The sequence below is a fragment of the Scyliorhinus torazame genome, chromosome 14, assembly GCF_047496885.1.
Source record: "Scyliorhinus torazame isolate Kashiwa2021f chromosome 14, sScyTor2.1, whole genome shotgun sequence".
In the NCBI taxonomy this organism is placed as follows: domain Eukaryota; kingdom Metazoa; phylum Chordata; class Chondrichthyes; order Carcharhiniformes; family Scyliorhinidae; genus Scyliorhinus; species Scyliorhinus torazame.
The window spans coordinates 143,960,844-143,983,762 of record NC_092720.1 but is presented as its reverse complement, the minus strand read 5'-3'; the positions used below and the strand labels follow the sequence as shown (position 1 = coordinate 143,983,762).

Here is a 22,919-nt window from a genome sequence, read left to right as displayed (position 1 = left end):
TTAATAGATTGTGGTATGGGGAGCACACAGGTGTGGTACAGCAAAAATGGAAAGTATTTTTTAAAGCAAAACAATGTTTATTCTATGAACTCAAGTTAACCTTTTTAAACCAGTGAACATCTTAGCAACCATTAATTCAAATACAAACCCCAAAGAATACAACACTAAGTAATCCATAAGCTGTCCTCTTAACATCCAGAAGACTTTAAAAAAAACCTTTAAACAGAAGCACATCATATTAAAGTCACTACTGAGAGCAGTTATTAGTTTTAAATCACCAAAGGATCGATTTACATTCTTTAGATTACAGAGAGAGTATCATACACCTTCTGGCTGTGACTGCAGCTATCCAGCTCTGAAAACGAAACTAAAACACACCCTGCATCAAACAGCCTAAAACGAAAGTAAAAAAATGACAGACAGACCAGCTCCACCAACTCTCTGACATCACTGCAGTAGTAAACGCCCATTTCTTAAAGTTACTCTCACTACAGATATTTATATTCATACCCATTTATAAACACCCATTTCTTAAATGTACTCTCACATGACATTGTCCTGATGAGCGCAAGACAAAAAACTTCAACAACATGAGTCTTTTCTTCAGGAATACTCAGCTCTGTCCTGCCACATGACTATTTCTAAAAGAATTAAACATTTTATAAATAGTTGCTATACTTTCAGTTTGACATTAAGTTTATCCAGGAGTTCATGTCTGCTGAGATCATCATATCAGCCAGTCTGCTGAGGGACAGTATAGATTTGGGACTACAGAAGGCAATGAAAAACTTCCTGTTATATTCTCTATTTTCAAGCAAAAATATTAATTTTTGTCAATACCTGTTTTTTTCACGCATGTTAATTGGTTCAAACCAAATGGTTTGTTTTAATAGCTTCCCACTTGAGCATTTTTCCTTGGAGAACAGTGTAGAGGAGGATTCTCACGCTGGTTGACTGTCTGACAGGTTGTGACGTGAACACTCCTTATGCCATAACCATAACCTAATCCAAAGGGGAGGTTAATTATCCCACTGGAAAGCAACCCCACATTTTCAATTGGGACTGTCTGGAATGGGGTTTGAACCCTGTACAATCTGACCCCAAAGTGAGGATCGTACCATAGTAACTTTGATCCAGAAAAGCAGCACAGTAAGGAAAATTTGTAGCATCCTTAAAATGTCCCGTGAATCTGTAATTGTTTTTTTAATAATGTTTTAAAAGGACTTTTAAGTGTTTGCATCAATTTTAATTTCATTGAATAATAAGAAATACCGGACCCTGTGACTTTGAACTGGAAGGAATACCAACTGGTTAACCTACTAAAGCCATGTGGCCAGACACAAGGGGGAACTGGAGACAAACGGAATCTGCTGTAGAGGGAGAACAGAGAATGCACATTTACCACAATGTGTGTGTGTAATACAGTTAAAAAGGACAGAAACCAAAAGATTGGATTTGTTTATTGTCACATGTACCGAGGTACAGTGAAAAGTATTTTTCTGCGAGCAGCTCAAACAGATTATTAAGTACATGAAAATAAAATAAAATAAAAAGAAAATATATAATAGGGCTACACAAGATACACAATGTAAATACATAGACACTGGCATCAGGTGAAGCATACAAGATGCTATTAATACATATAGTATTAATCAGGTCAATCCATAAGAGGATCAGTCTGGTAACAGTGGGGAAGAAGCTGTTTTTGAATCGTGCGTGTCGTGAAATGGAAAGGAGTCACAGAGGACAGCCATTCCAGGGGCCTCACAGTCCACAGTCAGAGATGGTGGAAGTGCTGAAGAGCAGCTGGCATTCAGCAGGAGAAATCATTAGGGACACGGGGCTGGATTCTCCACCCTGCCGCGCCACATTTCTGTTTCACCCCGCCGTTGGGATGCTCCATTACGCCAGCTGGTCAATGGGGTTTCCCATTGTGGGCAACCCCACGCCATCAGGAAACCCCCGGGCTGCCAGCAAAATAGAGCATCCCGACTGCGGAGAATCCAGCCCATGGTGTACCCCAGCTACAGGGAGGGGTAAGAGCTGTGTGCTCAACAGGATAAAAGTACAGCTTGGTTTTCAGAGCTTTCATACAGTCGCTGACCCTGGGCTTGGTGGACTCTGTACTGCGCTGTAGACGGAATGTTGATGGTGATTGCGGCATCTGCAACCTGCAGATCGGGAGACAGTGGGGTGGAATGGGGATGAGTGGTATGAGACTTCTTCATGGAGGGGTTAACCTCGGTGGATAACAATACATACAGCCCCCATATGGGGTGGGTAGAAGTCCACATGGAGCATGGGCACTTCACAGCTAATGGGCATGGGGGGCTCGGGTAGAAATGTCCACTACAGCGACAGGGTTCAGTATTATTGGGGAAGGCTGGAGTAAAACAGGAGGTGGTTAGTTCTATTTTCACACCGTGAGGTTCCAGTTAAATCTGAGGCACACGGTCAGTGAGGAAAGGAGCAGTGAACTAGGTTCTGAGGTAAAGGTATAGCAGCACCTTGAGGTCCCAGAGCAATGGCGTCCTGTAAAACTGAAAGTATCATTAGCCCTGATGGGAGGGATATGAGGCAGTGTGGGAAGTCTGCTATGCTGGGTTATGGGACACACAGTCACTTGTTGGTGCTACTACAGTGGACGGGGTCTAGGTCAAAGAAAATTACAGCACAGGAGCAGGCCCTTTGGTCCCCAAGCCTGCAACGACCATGCTGCACGTCTGAACTAAAAACCCCTACCCTTCCAGGGACCATGGGCGTCCTTCTCCGCCGGCGGGAGTCTCTGTTTTGCCGGTGCCCGGGGGTTTCCCGACGGCGTGGGGCTGCCCCACAATGGGAAACCCCATTGACCGGCCGGTGTTACGGAGACTCCCGCCGGCCGGTCGGGGCAGAAATGTGGCGGGGCGGGTAGGAGAATTTCGCCCCATATCCCTCGATTCCCAACATAATCATGTATTTTTCAAGACGTCCCTTAAAAGTCACTAAAAGTCAGTTCTAAAGGAGAGCGACCTCGTTGCTCAGGAAGCTACTGAAAGCCGATCATTTAATTCAGCGTTGTTAAAGGGATAAACAGAACTCACTAGCTTCACATTAAAGTCACAACATCGACAGATTTTAAGGTAGGAATTTGCCTTAGTGAATGAAAACCACAGTGAAGGGAGCACAGCTGCATCATATCTGGAATCCCATCAGTGAAGGACAGTCATGGGTTCACAATAAATGCCATTAATTACTGGCCAGCAAGCCTCCACTTATTGACCATGAGCAACTGAAAGGTCATTGCTATGTCACTTCTTTTTTTTAAACATGTTTTTATTCAAGGTTTTTCAATAATTTTTACAAAACACTCCAAAAGGGAAAATAATACACAGAAAACAGGGTAATATCCCAACAACACAAAACTTAAACCTCTAAATGATTAACAATTTAACACCCATCTCAAAGCAAAATGGGGCATGCGCCCCTTACAAAAAGAAAAAGAAACCAGCGCCCCCCCCCCCCCCTGGGTTGCTGCTGCTGCTGACCTCCACCTAACGTTCCGCGAGAAAGTCAAGGAACGGTTGCCACAGCCCGGAGAACCCCTGCAAGGATCCTCGCAAGGCAAACTTTATCTTCTCCTACATAAGAAACCCCGCCATGTCGTTGACCCAAGCCTCTGCGCTTGGGGGCTTCATGTCCCTCCACATTAACAAGAGCCTTCTCCGGGCTACCAAGGAGGCAAAGGTCAGAACTCCGGCCTCTTTCGACTCCTGCACTCCCGGATTGTCTGATACCCCAAATATCGCTATCCTCCCGCTCGGTTTTACCCGAGTATCCAAGACATTGGACATAACCTTCGCGAAGCCCTTCCAAAATTCCGTAAGCCCCGGGCATGTCCAAAACATATGGGTGTGGTTTGCTGGGCTCCCCGAACACCTCACACACCTGTCCTCTACCCCAAAAAACTTACTCATCCTCGCCCCATCATATGCGCCCGGTGCACCACTTTAAACTGGATCAGGCTGAGCCTGGCGCAGGATGAGGAGGAATTGACCCTGACCAGGGCGTTAGCCCACAGGCCCTCATCCAGCTCCTCCTCCCACTTGCCCTTCAGCTCCTCCACCGAGGCTTCCTCTGCCTCCTGCAGCTCCTGGTATATCTCCGATATCTTACCCTCCCCGAACCACACGCCCGACACCACCCTGTCCTGTATCCTTCAGGCAGGCAGCAGCGGGAATTCCCCTACCTGCTTTATCACAAACGCCTGAACCTTAATATACCTAAAGGCATTTCCCGGAGGTAACCCAAATTTCTGCTCCAGCGCCCTCAGACTGGCAAAAGTCCCATCGATGAAAAATCCCCTATCCTTTTAATTCCCGCCCGGTGCCAGCTTAGGAACCCACCATCTATCCTACCTGGAACGAACCTATGGTTGTCCCCTATTGAAGCCCAGCCTGAGGCCTCTACCTCCCCCTTATGCCGCCTCCACTGCCCCCAAATCCTCAATGTCGCCGCCACCACTGGGCTCGTGGTATTCCGCGTCGGTGGAAGCGGCAACGGTGCCATCACCAGTGCCCCCAGGCTAGTACCTACACAGGACGCCGCCTCTAACCTTTTCCACGCCACCCCCTCTCCCCCCATTACCCACTTCCAAATTATAAACAGCTGCCCAGTAATAGCTGCACAGGTTCGGCAGCGCCAACACCCCTCCCCCCGACTGCCCTCCAAGAACAGCCTCTTAACCCTCAGGGTTTTATTTGTCCACACAAATCCCATAATGTTCCTGTTTACCCGCTTAAAGAAGGCCTTGGGGATGAGAATGGGCAGGTACTGAAAGACGGACAGGAACCTGGGGAGGACCGTCATCTTAACGGACTGCACCCTACCCGCCAGGGAGAGTGGCAACATGTCCCACCTCCTGAAGTCCTCCTCCATCTGGTCCACCAGCCGTGCCAGATTAAACTTATGTAAGACCCCCCCAACTCTTAGCCACCCGGATACCCAAATACCGAAAATTCCTCTCCACCATCTTGAATGGTAGCTCCTCCAACCTATTTTCCTGGCCCCTCGCATGCACCACAAAAACATGGTTAGATGCCACTCAGTAGATGGCAATGCCTTAACCATTTGTGTGTTGTAAGGCCACTAGGGCCCCTTCCATCCTTATCAAGGGGAGTGCTAACCTTCTCTCCTTTCATACAACACGGTATGTCACTTCTAAGAATGGAGCACAGAGCTACTTTGGTTTAATCATCTCATTTACACTTTATCATCCTACAGAGGGCTCCAGAGTTCTGATCTCACTGTGTGTGTGAGCGTCTCAGACGCAAGGCTGCCCGGGCACAATGCAAGTAAAGACACCCAAAGATGTGGAATCCCACATTATCCATCGGTTTCCAAATCAGAGAGTCTCTTTCTGCACCCTTTAATCATTGTTGTTTCTGATGAGATGCCAAAAGGACTAACAAATCCAGGTTTCCAAGCCGTGTTTCTCAGAGTCCTCATTCAATGGAGGAGGTGATAGAGGGAGAGGTGTCACTGAGTGCAGCTCCAGCAGGAGACAACACCTAGGGGACATGGCCAAGAGAAGCCACAGCATGAACAGGAGGTTGAGGAGCACAGAGCCAGACAAAAACAGTGCTGACCACACTGTGTGTCTCGAGACCTTGATATTGCATTGGTCACATTCTTCATAAAGACTTGATGGCATGTGGGGTTGGAGCCTTCCCCCACTAGTGGCTTTGAAGGTGATGGCAGCGCTCAATTCCTTTGCCTCTGGGTCTTTCCAGGTTTCAACAGATAAACCTGTGTGACATCTCTCAGTCCACAACATGTATCTGCATAAAGGAGGTGACTGATGCCCTTTACAGGAAGGCCCATCATTATATCAGGTTTGCTGTAGACAAAGATGGCCAGCTGTAAGATTCACCGGCTTCGCAGCCATCTCAAGCGTCCCAAGAGCACAGGGTGTAATCTGTAAGAGCTACTATTCCACCAATATGCAACTCCTATGTGACCAAAGCAAGCACATTCTGCACATGTGTGCACAGCACCCTGGGCATTGCCATGAATCCTAATCTTCAGTCATTCCAAGGCATTTGGGATTTATAAGTGTTGGGAACATCTGCAGAATGGTTGCTCGGGAATAATGGCTCCCCACTGAAATACTGGCTGATGACTCCAGTGCATCGCCTTCACAGTCATGGAGAGATACAGCGCCGCTCATAGGTCCACACGCCACTCCCTTATAGACCACAGGACTTCTGAATATGCGATTTAGATGCTTGGACCACTCGGGTGGCTTAGATGGCTCTCTGCAAAACACCCCGGAGAGGATGTATCCCACATGAGCGCAATGTTTGTACCTGTCAGGAACTGGCAATGCAGAGGTAACACCTTGCCAGAAAGTGAACTTTAGGAGGATGAGATCTCATCGGAAGATGAAGAGGTCCAAAAAGCTTAGGGAGTTTCTGAGAGTCAGTCTGAGCGCGCCAATGCCATGGAGAAGGGAAGACATGGGAGACATGCCCATGGTACTTTAATAGCTGACAGATTCCAGGAAGAGTAAAGTTCAGTGAGGTCATCTGGACGCACCTCCCCTGACTCTCAAAGTCATTCCCTGTCATTTCAAGTGATGGCCAAACAATCGCTGAGGGAACAAACCCTACGTTTTCATTTGTGCATTCATGATTGACCAGGACATGAGCTTAACCTTGGTCAGCGGTGACCTGTTAATATTCTCCCTCAATCGACTCCACTGAGGACTGACAGTGAAAGAACAAAGAGCAAAGAACAATACAGCAAAGAACAATACAGCACAGGAACAGGCCCTTTGGCCCTCCAAGCCTGTACCAACCTTGGCCAAAACTCTCAGCACTTCCTTGTGCCGTATCCCTCCATACCCATACTATCCAAGTATTTGTCAAGATGCCTTTTGAACACTGTTAATGTATCTGCTTCCACAACCTCCCCTGGTAGCGTGATCCAGGCACTCACCGCCCTCTGTGTAAAAAACCTTCCTCGCACATCTCCTCTAAACTTTGCCCCACGGACCTTAAACCGATGCATCCTGGTGACTGACCCCTCCAGCCTGGGAAAGAGTGCCTGCCCATCTACTCTATCCATGCCTCTTGTAGACCTATATCGCCCCTCAACCTCCGTCGTTCTCATGAAAACAGTCCTAGTCTATTTAGTCTCTCCACATAACTAACACACTCCAGACCAGGCAACATCCTGGTAAACCTCCTCTGCACCCTCTCCAAAGCCTCCACATCCTCTGGTTGTGTCGCGACTAGAATTGAGCGTAATATTCCAAATGTGGTTCTTTTCAACTGTCGCATGACTTGCCAGTTTTTACACTCGATGCCCCGTCCAATGAAGGCAAGCATTTGTATGCTTTCTTGACTACCTTGTCCACTTGTGTTGCCACTTTCAAAGATCTGTGGATCTGTACACCCTGATGTATTTATATTGATAGCACAGCATTGAACCAGGAGTGATATCGAAATGTTTTAACTTTTTCTAACCCTACCACTAGGCCTTGGGCAGCATGGTAGCACAGTGGTTAGCACAGTTACTCGCCGCCCCAGGTTCAATTCCTGGCTTGGGCCAATGTCTGTGCGGAGTCTGCACGTTCTCCCCATGTCTGCGTGGATTTCCTCCGGGTGCTCCGGTTTCCTCCCACAGTCCAATGATTAGGTGGATTGGCTATGCTAAATTGCCCTTAGTGTTCAAAAGAAAGGTTAAATGGGGTTATGGGGATAGCGTGGAGGTGTGGGCTTGAGTAGGGTTCTCTTTCCAAGGGCCGGTGCAGACTCGATGGGCCGAATGGCGTCCTTCTGTAAATTCTATGACATCCTCAGCAGGGGTGGAGGAAACCTGTTGCCTGTTACATCCTGATGGCTGTGATGACCTTGGCAGATGTGCTCTGGGGCCCTGAGCCCTGGATGGTCTCGGCTGATAACCATCCCCTGCTCACCCGGAGGCCCGCACTGCTCAAGTTGGTGTGGACACAGGCAGAGGAAAGTGAGAGTAGCTGCCCACCTTTGTAGCATCCTGAGAGGAGGCCTCAGGGTGTCTGGCTGATGCTCATCCTCCTTGTGGGGGCCAGAGGGCCCTGGCCTCACTCCTGGAGGAGATGGCGAACCTGGAGGTAGGGCAAAGTTCCTGACCCCATTTGGACTGCATCTTAATGGGTGCTCACCAGAGACGACTCAGGTGATTTGGCTTGGTACATGCCTTGCATAATTAATGGGCTTCCAAGCGCGGAATCGGCTGCAAATTCCTATCATTCTGGCCAGTGGGAAGGGTGACCCCTGGTAAAGCCTGCTTCCACACCGAGTCAAAAATCTGGAAAATTCCAATCAATGTTTCAGGTCAATAACCTCTCATCTGGTATACTAACCCAGCCAATAACCAACACCTGTGTCCGATCATTGATGTCCACTCCTGTTGCTATTCCTGGCTGGTTGGACCATCAGCTCTTTGCACAAAGCAGCTCTCGAGTGTAAGAGGAAATCTTTGGTCACCTGAACAGTGATCACATATTGTTGATCTCTCCAGGATCGAGAGTTCCAGGATAAGCAATGTTTCAGTTTGTATATTCTTCATTCTCCACAGAAATTCAATTTGCTTTTGGCAAGATTGATGTTAAAGACTGACACACTGGAGTCTAACTGACTCACTCTTAACTGATCCCAAATTTCTTCCTTATATCTGTAATCAATTAGCTTCTTCTTTCAAGATTATTTGAACGTCTTGGGATTTGGGTGTGGGAAAATCCCAATGTTGGGCCCTATCATTAAATTCTATTTCAGAGAAGGGTTGGACCAATATAATCCTTATGGGAATAATCAGGCAATGGAAAATGGCACAAATGCCTGAGATGGCTTGGCCTCAGTGGTACCACACCGCTCTCTCCACACCCCCACTCAACACCAAACGAGAGCAGTGCAGCAGAGATCTAGAGAGTGGAATGAAGAGCCTGAATTGTTGCTCCACCCAGTCAGGAGTGCTTTCAGAACAATTCCTGCTTCTCAAACATGACCTGGGAAAAAATACCCGGAGCTCCAGGGAGATGAGTGAACGTGAGTCATGGTGGGTGACTATAAAACCAGTGCTCAGGCAGCACAGGGGCTGCTGGATGTGGGCAAGGTGGAAACGCCTGACTTGGCACTCTGGTACTTTGTCCCAGATGTGGAAAAAAAGAATGAAACTAAAGAGCCCCCTTCCCACTCACATCCCCACCCTTTCCCACCCCTTGCAGTCCTTCCCACTCCCAGCCCCTCCCTCTCCTACACCAACTCCCACCCCCTCCCAGTCCCTTCCACTCCAACCCCCTCCTTCTCCCGCCCCATCCCACTCACTTCCTCTTCCATCACCTCACACCCCTTCCTAGTTCCACCTCCTCCTTCGCCCACCCCCTCCCACCACCACCCATTCTTAACCCCTTCATCTTCCTCTCCCAACATCTCCTTCACACCTTCACAATACCCACTCATCCCTCACCCCATCACACACTCTCAACCCCGCCACTCATTCTTCACTCCAAAAAAGACCACCCATTTATTCCTACATTTTCCTGTTTGCTAACCAATTCCCAATCCATGCCAATATATTATGGCCAATTCTCGATTCTCATATTTAATTTTGCATGCGAACCTCTTATGTGAGACTTAATCAAAACCCTTCTGAAATCCAAATAAACCAAATCCACTGGTGCTCCTTTATCTATTCTGCTAGTTATAATCCTCAAAAAACTCCAATAGGTTTGTGAAACGTGATTTCACTTTCATAAATTTAAGTTGAATTTGTCTAATCCCATTGATATTTTCTAATTTTCCTGATATCTCATCCTTGGCAAGAGACTCTAGCATTGTCCCTCCCACTGTGTTAGGCTAACTGGTCGATAATTCCGTTTTCTCCCTCCCTCCTTTTTTAAATAGCGTTTAATTGCTGTGCCATTTCCTTTATCTCTATTATGAATTCTCCTATTTTGGACATTTGTCTTCAATAATCTTTTTCTTTTGATATAATTAAATTTTACTGTACACTTTTGTTTCTTGCAAGTTTACCTTTCTGCTCTATTTTCCCCCTCTTAATCAATCCCTTGGTCCTCCTTTGATTAATTCTAACCAGTCCTCAAGCTTATACTTTTTCCAGCATCTTTATGTGACTCCTCTTTGGATAACATTGTTGGGGAGGTTTTAAACTAATGTGGCAGGGGGATGGGAACCAGATTAGGAAGTTAGAGGTCAGTAAAGAGGCAGCAACTAAAGCCAGTAAGGTACTAGATAATAAACTCAATGTGACTAAGGGGAAGAGTAGACAGGGAAGAGATGATGAACGCAAAGGGACAGGTGGTCTGAGGTGCATTTGTTTTAATGCGAGAAGTGTAGCAGGTAAGGCAGATGAATTTAGGGCTTGGATTAGTACCTGGGAATATGATGTTATTGGTATTACTGAGACTTGGTTGAGGGAAGGGCAAGACTGGCAGCTAAATATCCCAGGGTATAGATGCTTCAGGAGGGATAGAGAGGGAGGTAAAAGGGGTGGAGGAGTTGCATTACTGGTCAGAGATGATATCACAGCTGTGATTAAGGAGGGCACGATGGAGGATTCGAGCACTGAGGCAATATGGGTAGAGCTAAGAAATAGGAAGGGTGCAGTAACATTGTTGGGACTTTACTACAGTCCTCCCAAAAGCGAGTGTGAAGTAGAAGTACAAATATGTAGACAGATTATAGAAAAATGTAGGAGCAATAGGGTGGTCGTGATCAGAGATTTTAACTTCCCCAACATTGAATGGGACTCATGTAGTGTTGGAGGCGTAGATGGAGCAGAATTTGTAAGGAGCATCCAGGAGAGTTTTTTTAGAGCTGTATGTAAATAGTCCAACTCGGCAAGGGGCCATACTGGACCTGGTATTGGGGAATTATCCCGGCCAGGTGGTTAAAGTTTCAGTCGGTGATTACTTTGGGAATAGCGATCACAATTCCGTAAGTTTTTGAATACTCATGGACAAAGACGAGAGTGGTCCTAACGGAAGAGTGCTAAATTGGGAAAAGGCCAAGTATAACAAAAATCGGCAGGAGCTAGGAAATGTTGATTGGGAGCAGCTGTTTCAGGGTAAATCTACATTTGAAATGTGGGAGTTGATTAGAGTGCAGGACAGACATGTCCCTGTGAAAATGAGGGATAGAAATGGCAAGATTAGGGAACCATGGATGACGGGTGGAATTGTGAGACTAGCTAAGATGAAAAAGGAAGCATGCATAAGATCTAGGCGACTTAAAACTGATGAAGCTTTGGAGGAATATCGGGAAAGTAGGACAAATCTCAAACGTGCAATAAAGAGGGCTAAAAGGGGTCATGAAATATCTTTGGCTAACAGGGTTAAGGAAAATCCCAAAGTCTTTTATTCGTATATAAGGAGCAACAAGGAAACTAGAGAAAGGATTGGCCCACTCAAAGACAAAAGAGGGAATTTATGTATGGAGTCAGAGGAAATGGGTGAGATTCTTAAAGAGGGACATGACGGATGTTGAGGCTAGGGATGGATGTTTAAATATTCTAGGTCAAGTCGGCATAAGGGAGGGGGAAATTTGGGGTATTCTAAAAGGCATTAAGGTGGACAAGTCCCCAGGTCCGGATGGGATCTATCCCAGGTTACTGAGGGAAGCGAGGGACGAAATAGCTGGGGCCTTAACAAATATCTTTGCAGCATCCTTGAGCACGGGTGAGGTCCCGGAGGACTGGAGAATTGCTAATTTGTCCCTTTGTTTAAGAAGGGTAGCAGGGATAATCCAGGGAATTATAGACCTGTGAGCTTGATGTCAGTGGTAGGCAAACTGTTGGAGAAGATACTGAGGGATAGGATCTATTCATATTTGGAAGCAAATAGACTTATCAGTGACAGGCAGCATGGTTTTGTCCAGGGAAGGTCATGTCTTACAAACCTAATAGAATTTTTTGAGGAAGTGACAACGTTAATTGGTGAGGGAAGGGCTGTAGATGTCATATACATGGACTTCAGCAAGGCGTTTGATAAAGTTTCCCATGGCAGGTTGATGGAAAAAGTAATGTCCTTTGGGGTTCAGGGTGTACTAGCTAGATGGATAAAGAACTGGCTGGGCAACAGGAGGCAGAGAGTAGTGGTGGAAGGGAGTGTCACAAAATGGAGAAAGGTGACTAGTGATGTTCCATAGGGATGCGTGCTCGGACCACTGTTGTTTGTGATATACATAAATGATTTGGACGAAGGTATAGGTGGTCTGATTAGCAAGTTTGCAGATGATACTAAGATTGGTGGAGTTGCAGATAATGAGGAGGACTATCAGAGAATACAGCAAAATATAGATAGATTGGAGAGTTGGGCAGAGAAATGGCAGATGGAGTTCAATCCAGGCAAATGCGAGGTGATGCATTTTGGAAGATCTAATTCAAGAGCGGACTGTACGGTCAATGGAAGAGTCCTGGGGAAAATTGATGTACAGAGAGATCTGGGAATTCAGGTCTATTGTACCCTGAAGGTGGCAACGCAGGTCGATAGAGTGGTCGAGAAGGCATACAGCATGCTTGCCTTCATCGGACGAGTTATTGAGTACAAGAGTCGGCAGGTCATGTTACAGTTGTATAGCACTTTGGTTAGGCCACATTTGGAATACTGCGTGCAGTTCTGGTCGCCACATTACCAGAAGGATGTGGATGCTTTAGAGAGGGTGCAGAAGAGCTTCACCAGGATGTTGCCTGGTATGGAGGGTGCTAGCTATGAAGAAAGGTTGAGTAGATTAGGATTGTTTTCATTGGAAAGACGGAGGTTGAGGGGGGACCTGATTGAGGTCTACAAAATTATGAGAGGTATGGACAGGGTGGATAGCAACAAGCTTTTTCCAAGAGTGGGGGTGTCAATTACAAAGGGTCACGATTTCAAGGTGGGAGGAGGAAGGTTTAAGGAAGATGTGCGTAGAAAGTTTTTTTACGCAGAGGGTGGTAGGTGCCTGGAATGCTTTGCCAGCGGAGGTGGTAGAGGCGGGCACGATAGCATCATTCAAGATGCATCGAGACAAATATATGAACAGGCGGGGAACAGAGGGAAGTAGATCCTTGGAAAATAGGTGACAGGTTTAGATAAAGGATCTGGATCGGCGCAGGCTGGGAGGGCCGAAGGGCGTGTTCCTGTGCTGTAATTTTCTTTGTTCTTTGTTCTAATACTGTCCTTTATGGGGGCTGTGACGTTCTAGTGCATTGCAATGATTGAGTCAGTGCACCAAAGAACGTCTAGTTCATGACTAGTTAAGATTTATTAAATTACAATAACGTGGGGAGTAAATACTAATACTACTGAGTTCTCCCAGTGAGCCAGAGAAGACACAGCCAGAGTGAGACAGAACCAAGAGTGAGTTTGGGAGTTTGAATCTAGGTGGGAATTGAATTAAATCAGTAAGGCAGCTCCTTTTAAATTTCAGGAGATTAAATTAATTTAAATTAAGCTAGAATTGTGCAGTGTAGGTTAACAAGGGCTGCCCCACCCACTCACATAACTGGTTGGCAGTTAAGTGTCAGTCACTTAAATCTACCTTGATCTAAAAGCAGGTGGGGGAGGGGAGTCAATTCAGGACAGTTTAAAAAGAGCAAACTCACTCCCAGTGAGCCAGAGAAGACACAGCCAGAGTGAGACAGAACCAAGAGTGAGTTTGGGAATTTGTATCTAGGTGGGAATTCAAAGCTGGGTGGGGAGGAAATGCTTTTTATCCCTGGTAAGTGACTGGCAAGTAGTGTTTCTGTTTTCTTTTTATTGGTATATTTATTTATTTTTTTCTTCGTTGTTTATTTATTTATTATTTTTTTGGGAAATTGTAATTATTGAAGTTAACCAAAGGTTTAAGACATGGCAGGAGATCTCAGACCCATGTCATGCTCCTCGTGTGTGATGTGGGAGCTCAGGGACATGTCCACTGTTCCAGGCTCCTTCACATGCAAGAAGTGTGTCCAGTTGCAGCTCCTGTAAGACCGCTTAACGGCTCTGGAGCTGTGGATGGACTCACTTTGGAGCATCCGCGATGCTGAGGATGTCGTGGATAGCACGTTTAGCGAGTTGGTCACACCGCAGGTGAAAGGTACTGAGGGAGATAGAAAATGGGTGACCAAAAGACAGAGCAAGAGTAGGAAGGCAGTGCAGGTGTCCTCTGCGGTCATCTCTCTGCAAAACAGATATACCGCTTTGGATACTGTTGAGGGAGATGGCTCACCAGGGGAAGGCAGCAGCAGCCAGGTTCATGGCACCGTGGCTGGCTCTACTGCGCAGCTGGGCAGGAAGAAGAATGGCAGGGCTACAGTGATAGGGGACTCAATTGTAAGGGGAATAGACAGGCGGTTCTGCGGATGCAATCGAGACACTAGGATGGTATGTTGCCTCCCTGGTGCAAAGGTCAAGGATGTCTCGGAGCGGTTGCAGGACTTTCTGGGGGGGGGGTGGGGGGGGGGGGGGTGAACAGCCAGCTGTCGTGGTGCACATAGGCACCAACGATATAGGTAGAAAACGGGACGAGGTCCTACAAGCTGAATTTAGGGAGTTAGGAGTTAAACTAAAAAGTAGGACCTCAAAGGTAGTAATCTCAGGATTGCTACCAGTGCCACGAGCTAGTCAGAGTAGGAATGTCAGGATAGAGAGGATGAATGCGTGGCTCGAGAGATGGTGCAAGAGGGAGGGATTCAAATTCCTGGGACATTGGAACCGGTTCTGGGGGCAGGTGGGACCAGTACAAACCGGACGGTCTGCACCTGGGCAGGACTGGAACCGATGTCCTAGGGGGGGTGTTTGCTAGAGCTGTTGGGGAGAGTTTAAACTAACGTGCCAGGGGGATGGGAACCGACGCAGGAAGTTGGAAGGTAGTAAAACAGGGACAGAAACAAAAGGCAGTAAGGGGGAAAGTGTAAGGCACAGAAGCCACAGTCAAAAATCAAAAAGGGTGACAGTACAAGGTACAGTGACTCAGTGAATAGGACCAGGAATACTAAAAGGAATAAAACGGGAAGAGAAAACATGAATGGTAAGCGATGCGGCAGGTTGTTACATGAAGATATGGGTTCAACGACAAGGAAAATTAGGAGAAAGGTTAAGAGGAAATATAACTTAGGAGAGGTTACTGATCGAGGTGTTAAGATTCAGAACAGAGGTAAAAAAGCCAATACAAGTGTACTTTACCTGAATGCTCGTAGTATTCGGAATAAGGGAAATAAGTTGATGGCGCAAATCATCGTGAATGACTATCATTTAGTGGCCATTACTGAAACATGGTTAAAGGATGGTCACGACTGGGAGTTAAATATCTGAGGGGATCAATCTATTCGGAAGGACAGAGTGGATGGTAAGGGAGGTGGTGTAGCTCTGTTATTTAAGGACGACATCCGGGCAACAGTAAGGGATGACATCGGTGCTATGGAGGATAAGGTTGAATCCATTTGGGTGGAAATCAGGAATAGCAAGGCAAAAAAGTCACTGATAGGAGTAATCTATAGGCCACCAAATAGTAACATTATGGTGGGGCAGGCAATAAACAAAGAAATAACTGATGCATGTAGAAATGGTACAGCAGTTATCATGGGGAATTTTAATCTACATGTCGATTGGTTTAACCAGGTCGGTCAAGGCAGCCTTGAGGAGGAGTTTATAGAATGTATCCGCGATAGTTGCCTAGAACAGTATGTAATGGAACCTACGAGGGAACAAGCGGTCCTAGATCTGGTCCTGTGTAATGAGACAGGATTGATTCAGGATCTCATAGTTAGGAATCCTCTCGGAAGGAGCGATCACAATATGATGGAATTTAAAATACAGATGGAGGGTGAGGAGGTAAAATCAAGCACTAGTGTTTTGTGCTTAAACAAAGGAGATTACAATGGGATGAGAGAAGAATTAGCTAAGGTAGACTGGGAGCAAAGACTTTATAGTGAAACAGTTGAGGAACAGTGGAGAACCTTCCAAGTGATTTTTCACAGTGCTCAGCAAAGGTTTATACCAACAAAAAGGAAGGACGGTAAAAAGAGGGAAAATCGACCGTGGATATCTAAGGAAATAAGGGAGAGTATCAAATTGAAGGAAAAAAACATACAAAGTAGCAAAGATCAGTGGGAGACTAGAGGACTGGGAAATCTTTAAGGGGCAACAGAAAGCTACTAAAAAAGCTATAAAGAAGAGTAAAATAGATTATGAGAGTAAACTTGCTCAGAATATAAAAACAGATAATAAAAGTTTCTACAAATACATAAAACAAAAAAGAGAGGCGAAGGTAAATATTGGTCCTTTAGAGGATGAGAAGGGAGATTTAATAATGGGAGATGAGGAAATGGCTGAGGAACTGAACAGGTTTTTTGGGTCGGTCTTCACAGTGGAAGACACAAATAACATGCCAGTGACTGATGGAAATGAGGCTGGACACGTGAGGACCTTGAGAGGATTGTTATCACCAAGGAGGTAGTGATGGGCAAGCTAATGGGGCTAAAGGTAGACAAGTCTCCTGGACCTGATGGAATGCATCCCAGAGTGCTAAAAGAGATGGCTAGGGAAATTGCAAATGCACTAGTGATAATTTACCAAAATTCACTAGACTCTGGTGTGGTCCTGGCGGATTTGAAATTAGCAAACGTGACACCACTGTTTAAAAAAGGAGGTAGGCAGAAAGCGGGTAATTATAGGCCAGTGAGCTTAACTTCGGTAGTAGGGAAGATGCTGGAATCTATCATCAAGGAAGAAATAGCGAGGCATCTGGATGGAAATTGTCCCATTGGGCAGGCGCAGCATGGGTTCATAAAGGGCAGGTCGTGCCTAACTAATTTAGTGGACCTTTTTGAGGACATTAACAGTGCAGTAGATAACGGGGAGCCAATGGATGTGGTATATCTGGATTTCCAGAAAGCCTTTGACAAGGTGCCACACAAAAGGTTGCTGCATAAGATAAAGATGCATGGCATTAAGGGGAAAGTAGTAGCATGGATAGAGGATAGGTTAGTTAATGGAAAGCAAAGAGTGGGGATTAATGAGTGTTTCTCTGGTTGGCAATCAGTAGCTAGTGGTGTCCCTCAGGGGTCAGTGTTGGGCCCACAACTGTTCACAATTTACATAGATGATTTGGAGTTGGGAACCAAGGGCAATGTGTCCAAGTTTGCAGACGACACTAAGATAAGTGGTAAAGCAAAAAGTGCAGAGGATACTGGAAGTCTGCAGAGGGATTTAGATAGGCTAAGTGAATGGGCTATGGTCTGGCAGATGGAATACAATGTTGACAAATGTGAGGTTATCCATTTTGGTAGGAATAACAGCAAAGGGGATTATTATTTAAATGATAAAATATTAAAACATGCTGCTGTGCAGAGAGACCTGGGTGTGCTCGTGCATGAGTCACAATATGTTGGTTTACAGGTGCAACAGGTGATTAAGAAGTCAAATGGAATTTTGTCCTTCATTGCAAGAGGGATGGAGTTTAAGACTAGGGAGGTTATGCTGCAATTGTATAAGGTGTTAGTCAGGCCACACCTGGAGTATTGTGTTCAGTTTTGGTCTCCTTACTTGAGAAAGGACGTACTGGCACTGGAGGGTGTGCAGAGGAGATTCACTCGGTTAATCCCAGAGCTGAAGGGGTTGGATTACGAGGAGAGGTTGAGTAGACTGGGACTGTACTCGTTGGAATTTAGAAGGATGAGGGGGGATCTTATAGAAACATATAAGATTATGAAGGGAATCGATCGGATAGATGCGGGCAGCTTGTTTCCACTGGCGGGTGAAAGTAGAACTAGGGGGCATAGCCTCAAAATAAGGGGAAGTAGATTTAGGACTGAGTTTAGGGGAAACTTCTTCACCCAAAGGGTTGTGAATCTATGGAATTCATTGCCCAGTGAAGCAGTAGAGGCTCCTTCATTAAATGTTTTTAAGATAAAGATAGATAGTTTTTTGAAGAATAAAGGGATTAAGGGTTATGGTGTTCGGGCCGGAAAGTGGAGCTGAGTCCACAAAAGATCAGCCATGATCTCATTGAATGGTGGAGCAGGCCCGAGGGGCCAGATGGCCTACTCCTGCTCCTAGTTCTTATGTTCTTATGTACTAACGAACTGTAAACTGTTAACAACTAGAATACGAGAGCTAATACAAAAGACGACTATCCACGCTGACTCCTCACCCGGACTCTCCAAAGCCTCAGTGCCACATGGTGCAGTTCTACTGCCAGTTGCTGGTTGGAGATCTAACATACAGAATTTCTTATGCATATCATTACATCTCCTTTCGTTGAGATTTTAACAAAACTATAATATATATCATTTCAACCAATTGTCATACATATGATATGTATACATGACAATTCAGATTATTTACATTTACAGTTTCCACTACAGATTCAGTCCGTCAGGCTTCTTTCGATGTCTCGTTGATGGCCATTGTCTGGCACTTGTGTGGTGCGAATGTAACCTGTCACTTACCAAGCCTGGATATTGTCCAGGTCTTGATGGATTTGGAGATGGACTGCTTCATTATCTGAGGAGTTGTGAATGGTGTGGAACATTGTGCAGTCATCCGCAAATATCCCCATTTCTGACCTTATGATGGAAGATAGGTCATTGATGAAGCAGCTGAAGATGGTTGGGCCTAGGACACTACCCTGAGGAACTCTTGTAGTGAAGGCCTGCAGCTGAGATGATTGATCTCCAAGCAATAATAAATAAACAAACATGGGAAAAGCTTGCACTTTGCTGAAGTAATTGTTATTCAAACCCCCTCCATTCTTCAGTTGTTTCCAATGGGGTTTCCACAGGCCTCAGGACTGGGTTACATGCTGTTGGTTATAGCAATGATTTGAGCTTGAATGTAGCGGGTCTGATTAATATGTTTGCAGATATAGAAAATTGATAATAAAGAAGAAAGCTGAAGATTGCAGGAAGATATCAATGGACTGGTTGGGGAGGGGTGGGGTGGTGAAACAGTGAGAATTGATTTCAATCTGTAAGGTGAACAAACCAAGGGGATTCACAATACATGGCAGGATACTGACTGAATATGCACCTGAAGTGAGTAATCGACAAGACTGGGTGGCTACTTACCAGCCAATATGTCGCAATGGGCTGGATGGCCATATTGTAAATTGCTATGCTTTCAGCCTCTGGTCTCTGTGACAGCTGTTTCTCATATTTCTCCTTTTAACTTTTGCAAAGTGCATTGGCAGGATAATGCCAGGTATCCTCTAGGGGTCATTTGACTATGTTTGAATAATCTCCTTGTGGACCGAGATTGCAGAATCAGCCACAAATGTGGGCGTATTTCTTTGGGTTAGAAACAGCTCCCACCTCAATTTCCAATCCGCAAAACCATTTGTCTTCATGTTAAAAACAAAATACTGCTGATGCTGGGAACCTTGAGCTAAAAACAGAAAAATGCTGGAAAAGCTCAGCGGGTCTGGCAGCATCTGTGGAGAGAGAGAAACAGAGTTATTGTTTTGAGTCCACATGACTCTTCTTCGGAACGCCTCATGTTAGGCGGCCAAAACACTAAAAGCAGCACAAGATTTCTGGGCAATCGCCTCCTGCACTGAATGTAAACTATTGATATTCATGTCCCTGTTCATTAATTGTTTATCCAATCTCACTTTCAACTGCAGCAACCTTAGCCCTCTCTCGGTCATTCTACAATGTTTGCTGACTTAGACTTGTGGACTTACACAGCAAATCTAAATGATTCACATTCAGCAGCAGAATGTGAACAATCATGGAATTTTTGAAGTATTAATTTTGAGATGTGAGACCAGCATTTATTGCCAATCCCTAATTGCCCTTGAGAAGGTGGTGGTGAGCTGCCTTTTCTCAGCGTGTAACTTTCAATCCAGGAACTGGATGTCAAAGTGTGAAATTTTGAGACAATGAGTAAGCCTCAAAATAAAGGTTCCACGGGATAAACTGGAACCCAAAACTCAAGAGTTCACAATTAAGCAGAAGAGGAACCTATTCTGTGGAGTAATTTATTTGATAGATTTTTTTTGCTAAAGGCACTGGTCAGAGTTTCCTCCTATGTGCTGGCAGTGTAGAATACTAGCAGGGTGGCTGCAGAAGCAGGAAGATGTCAGCTTATAGACACTGAGTTACGATAGAACTGTACATGGCTGTGGAGGAAGCTTGCCAACATAGCGTCTTCTAAGCTCACATCGAAAGCTAACACTGAGACAGCAGAGAATTACCAGAGTTTATGGAATTAAAGCCAAGTGAGAATGAATGTCTCACAGGGGGAAGAATTATCGAAAATGTTTCACAAGAATAATAGAAGAATTTGTAGGAGTTAACTCTGGTATTTCAAATATTCACCAAGGACACACATCTTCTGTTAAAGATGATTTCACTGAAATTAGGAGGTTTGTTGTCCTTTGAAGTAATGGTGACAAACCTTGCAACCTTGTACTGTCCAGTATCAATGATGCGAGGGTTTGGCAGCTGCAAGCCAAGGATACTTTTACAAAGGAGCTTTTGGGAGGGATATTGGGCAAATATTCAAGGGCAAATGTTTGGAATTTTTGTCTACATTAACGCTGATGATTTGTCTCTTTTCCAGCTCCTTGTATTTTGGAGAATGCTGCTGCTAAACATGACCTCATCCGGCCAGGAGATTAAATCCAGTTCCTTAATCTTCCTCCCGCAATAGGGAGTACACACACCGTGTGACAGACTTGCATACAGGCACACACCTGCACAAACAAGAGTTCACACACGCATGCTAACTTGCACAAACTCCTGCCCACACATACTCCTCTGCACATGCATTCCAACATACGCACACACATACATAGCAGATAGGAGCAGGAGGAGGCCTTTTGGCCCTTCAAGCCTGCTCCGCCATTCATCACGATCATGGCTGATCATCCAACTCAATTGCCTTTCTCCCCAAGTGCTAAATCCAGCCACCTCTTGAATATATTCAAAGTTTTAGCATCAACTACTTCCTGCGGCAATGAATTCCACTCTGAAGAAATCGCCCCTTGTCTCGGTCCGAAATGGTTTACCCTGAACCCTCAGACTGTGACCCCTGGTTCTGGATGCACCCATCATTGGTAACATCTTCCCTGCATCTGCCCTGTCTAGTCCTGTTAGAATTTTATAAGTCTCTATGAGATCCCCCCCTCATTCTCCTGAACTCCAGTGAGAACAATCCCAACCTAGTCAATCTCTCCTCATATGACAGTCCCTCCATCCCTGGAATCAGTCTGGTAAACCTTCGCTGCACTCCCTCGAGAATGCTGCTGCTAAACCATTCCTCAGCGAAGGAGACCAAAACTGCACACCTCCATGAACACATCCTAATGCAGGTATACATAGTTTTTCTGTGCACATACCTGTGTACCCATATGTATACCTTCACAAACACAATCTGTGCACACATACACATACCTCCATACGTGCATATACACACCTGTGTACATTGTACGACGACACAGATCTTCACACACCTGTACACAAACAAACTGATAGAAGGTGATGAATCCTGGAATTCTGTCGCAGAGCGCTGTGGAGGCCAAGTTACGGAGTGTCTTTTAGACTAGAGATAAATAGGTTCTTGATTAATAAGGGGGTTATGGAGAGAAGGCAGTAGATTGGGGTTGAGAAACATATCAGCCATGATTGAATGGTGGACCAGACTCGATAGGCCGAATGGCCTAATTCTGCTCCTATGTCTTATGGACAGATGTATGCACCTTTGTTCACACAATTCTTCACATCCGCAGAGAACAGACACCCCAATGCACAGTGCACACACTAAAACATGTCCAAACCAACACACAAGTGCACACATGTATGCTGATAAACATACACACACCTATGATCACGTGGGCTTGTGCTTTTCTCATCTTAACCACTCTTTAGGATCAGGGACCATTTGCTTCCACTCTGGTTTGATGTGTTTTTAAATAGCTGATACGTCCATTGTGTAAGCTGCAAATTCTGCCACATGTTAGGCAAGTGCTGCTTGGTTGTATTTTATACAAGTTTCTGCACCCTCTCTGAAACCTCAACTTCACCTGTGCATATTCCAAATGAAGTTTTCAAAGTGTTTGATGCATTCCGGAATGAATCTTCTCCATTGGTCGATCACAAGCCACGGATGCCCATGAGCTAGCGGGAATGTTTGACCTCTTCAGAGATTTTTTGAGGGCATCCGTAAAGTGTTCCCACTGTGCTCCTGGGAGCCTCCTGCCGTGACCAAGTTCCAAGTAGAGCAGTTACTTTGAGAGTCTGGGGCCAGGCATAGAAACAGGTTGTTCCTGCTGTTAGGACCCGTGCTTGAGAATCCCAACAATTTTCAATTTGTAAGGCTGTGAGGGAATACTATGAAACCACAGGAGTGATAACAATGACCAATAGGTATCTTTCATGTTAAAACAAACTTTGATTTAAACAGAGAATCAAGCACATTAGAACACAGCAACGGCTTTCCATTTAACAGTTAAAACAACTAAGCTACCCAAGACAGTTCAAATCCACTTATAAATAAAGTTAATAATCAGGGTTGGTTACTTCTCCGTGCAGACCTTTGGAGAGATCCTTGAAGGAGCAATCTGAAAATCCTTCTGTATTGTCAGACTCAAATCTTACACCAAAACTAGACAGGCCTGGATTCTTCCATTAATTACATCATCTGTATCCCAAGCATAAGGCATTCTCCAGTCTCCTCCTACTAAGATGTTCCATGGCCTGCTTAGCTAGGACTAAACACAATCCCTCATAAATTATCTACACCCCAGGGATGCTCCTAAACATAAACAAAATTCCATTAGCCATCTCTCTCTAAAAAAGTAAATGGTTAAAATCAATGATTACCTCACCTTTATGACCCATTAATCACAGCTTTATCAGACATACTGCCTGTATGTATTTTAAACCAGGGTTTTTAATAATGTTACTACAACAAA

The 22,919-nt window shown here is 45.3% G+C and overlaps 1 non-coding gene across 1 annotated transcript; it reads right to left on the bottom strand.

Annotated features, from left to right (window-relative positions):
- Positions 1-5,060: 5,060 nt before the first annotated feature.
- Positions 5,061-5,187, bottom strand: LOC140390950 (U6atac minor spliceosomal RNA). Its single transcript, XR_011934977.1, has one exon. It is a non-coding gene; the product is annotated as a U6atac minor spliceosomal RNA (small nuclear RNA).
- Positions 5,188-22,919: the final 17,732 nt, after the last annotated feature.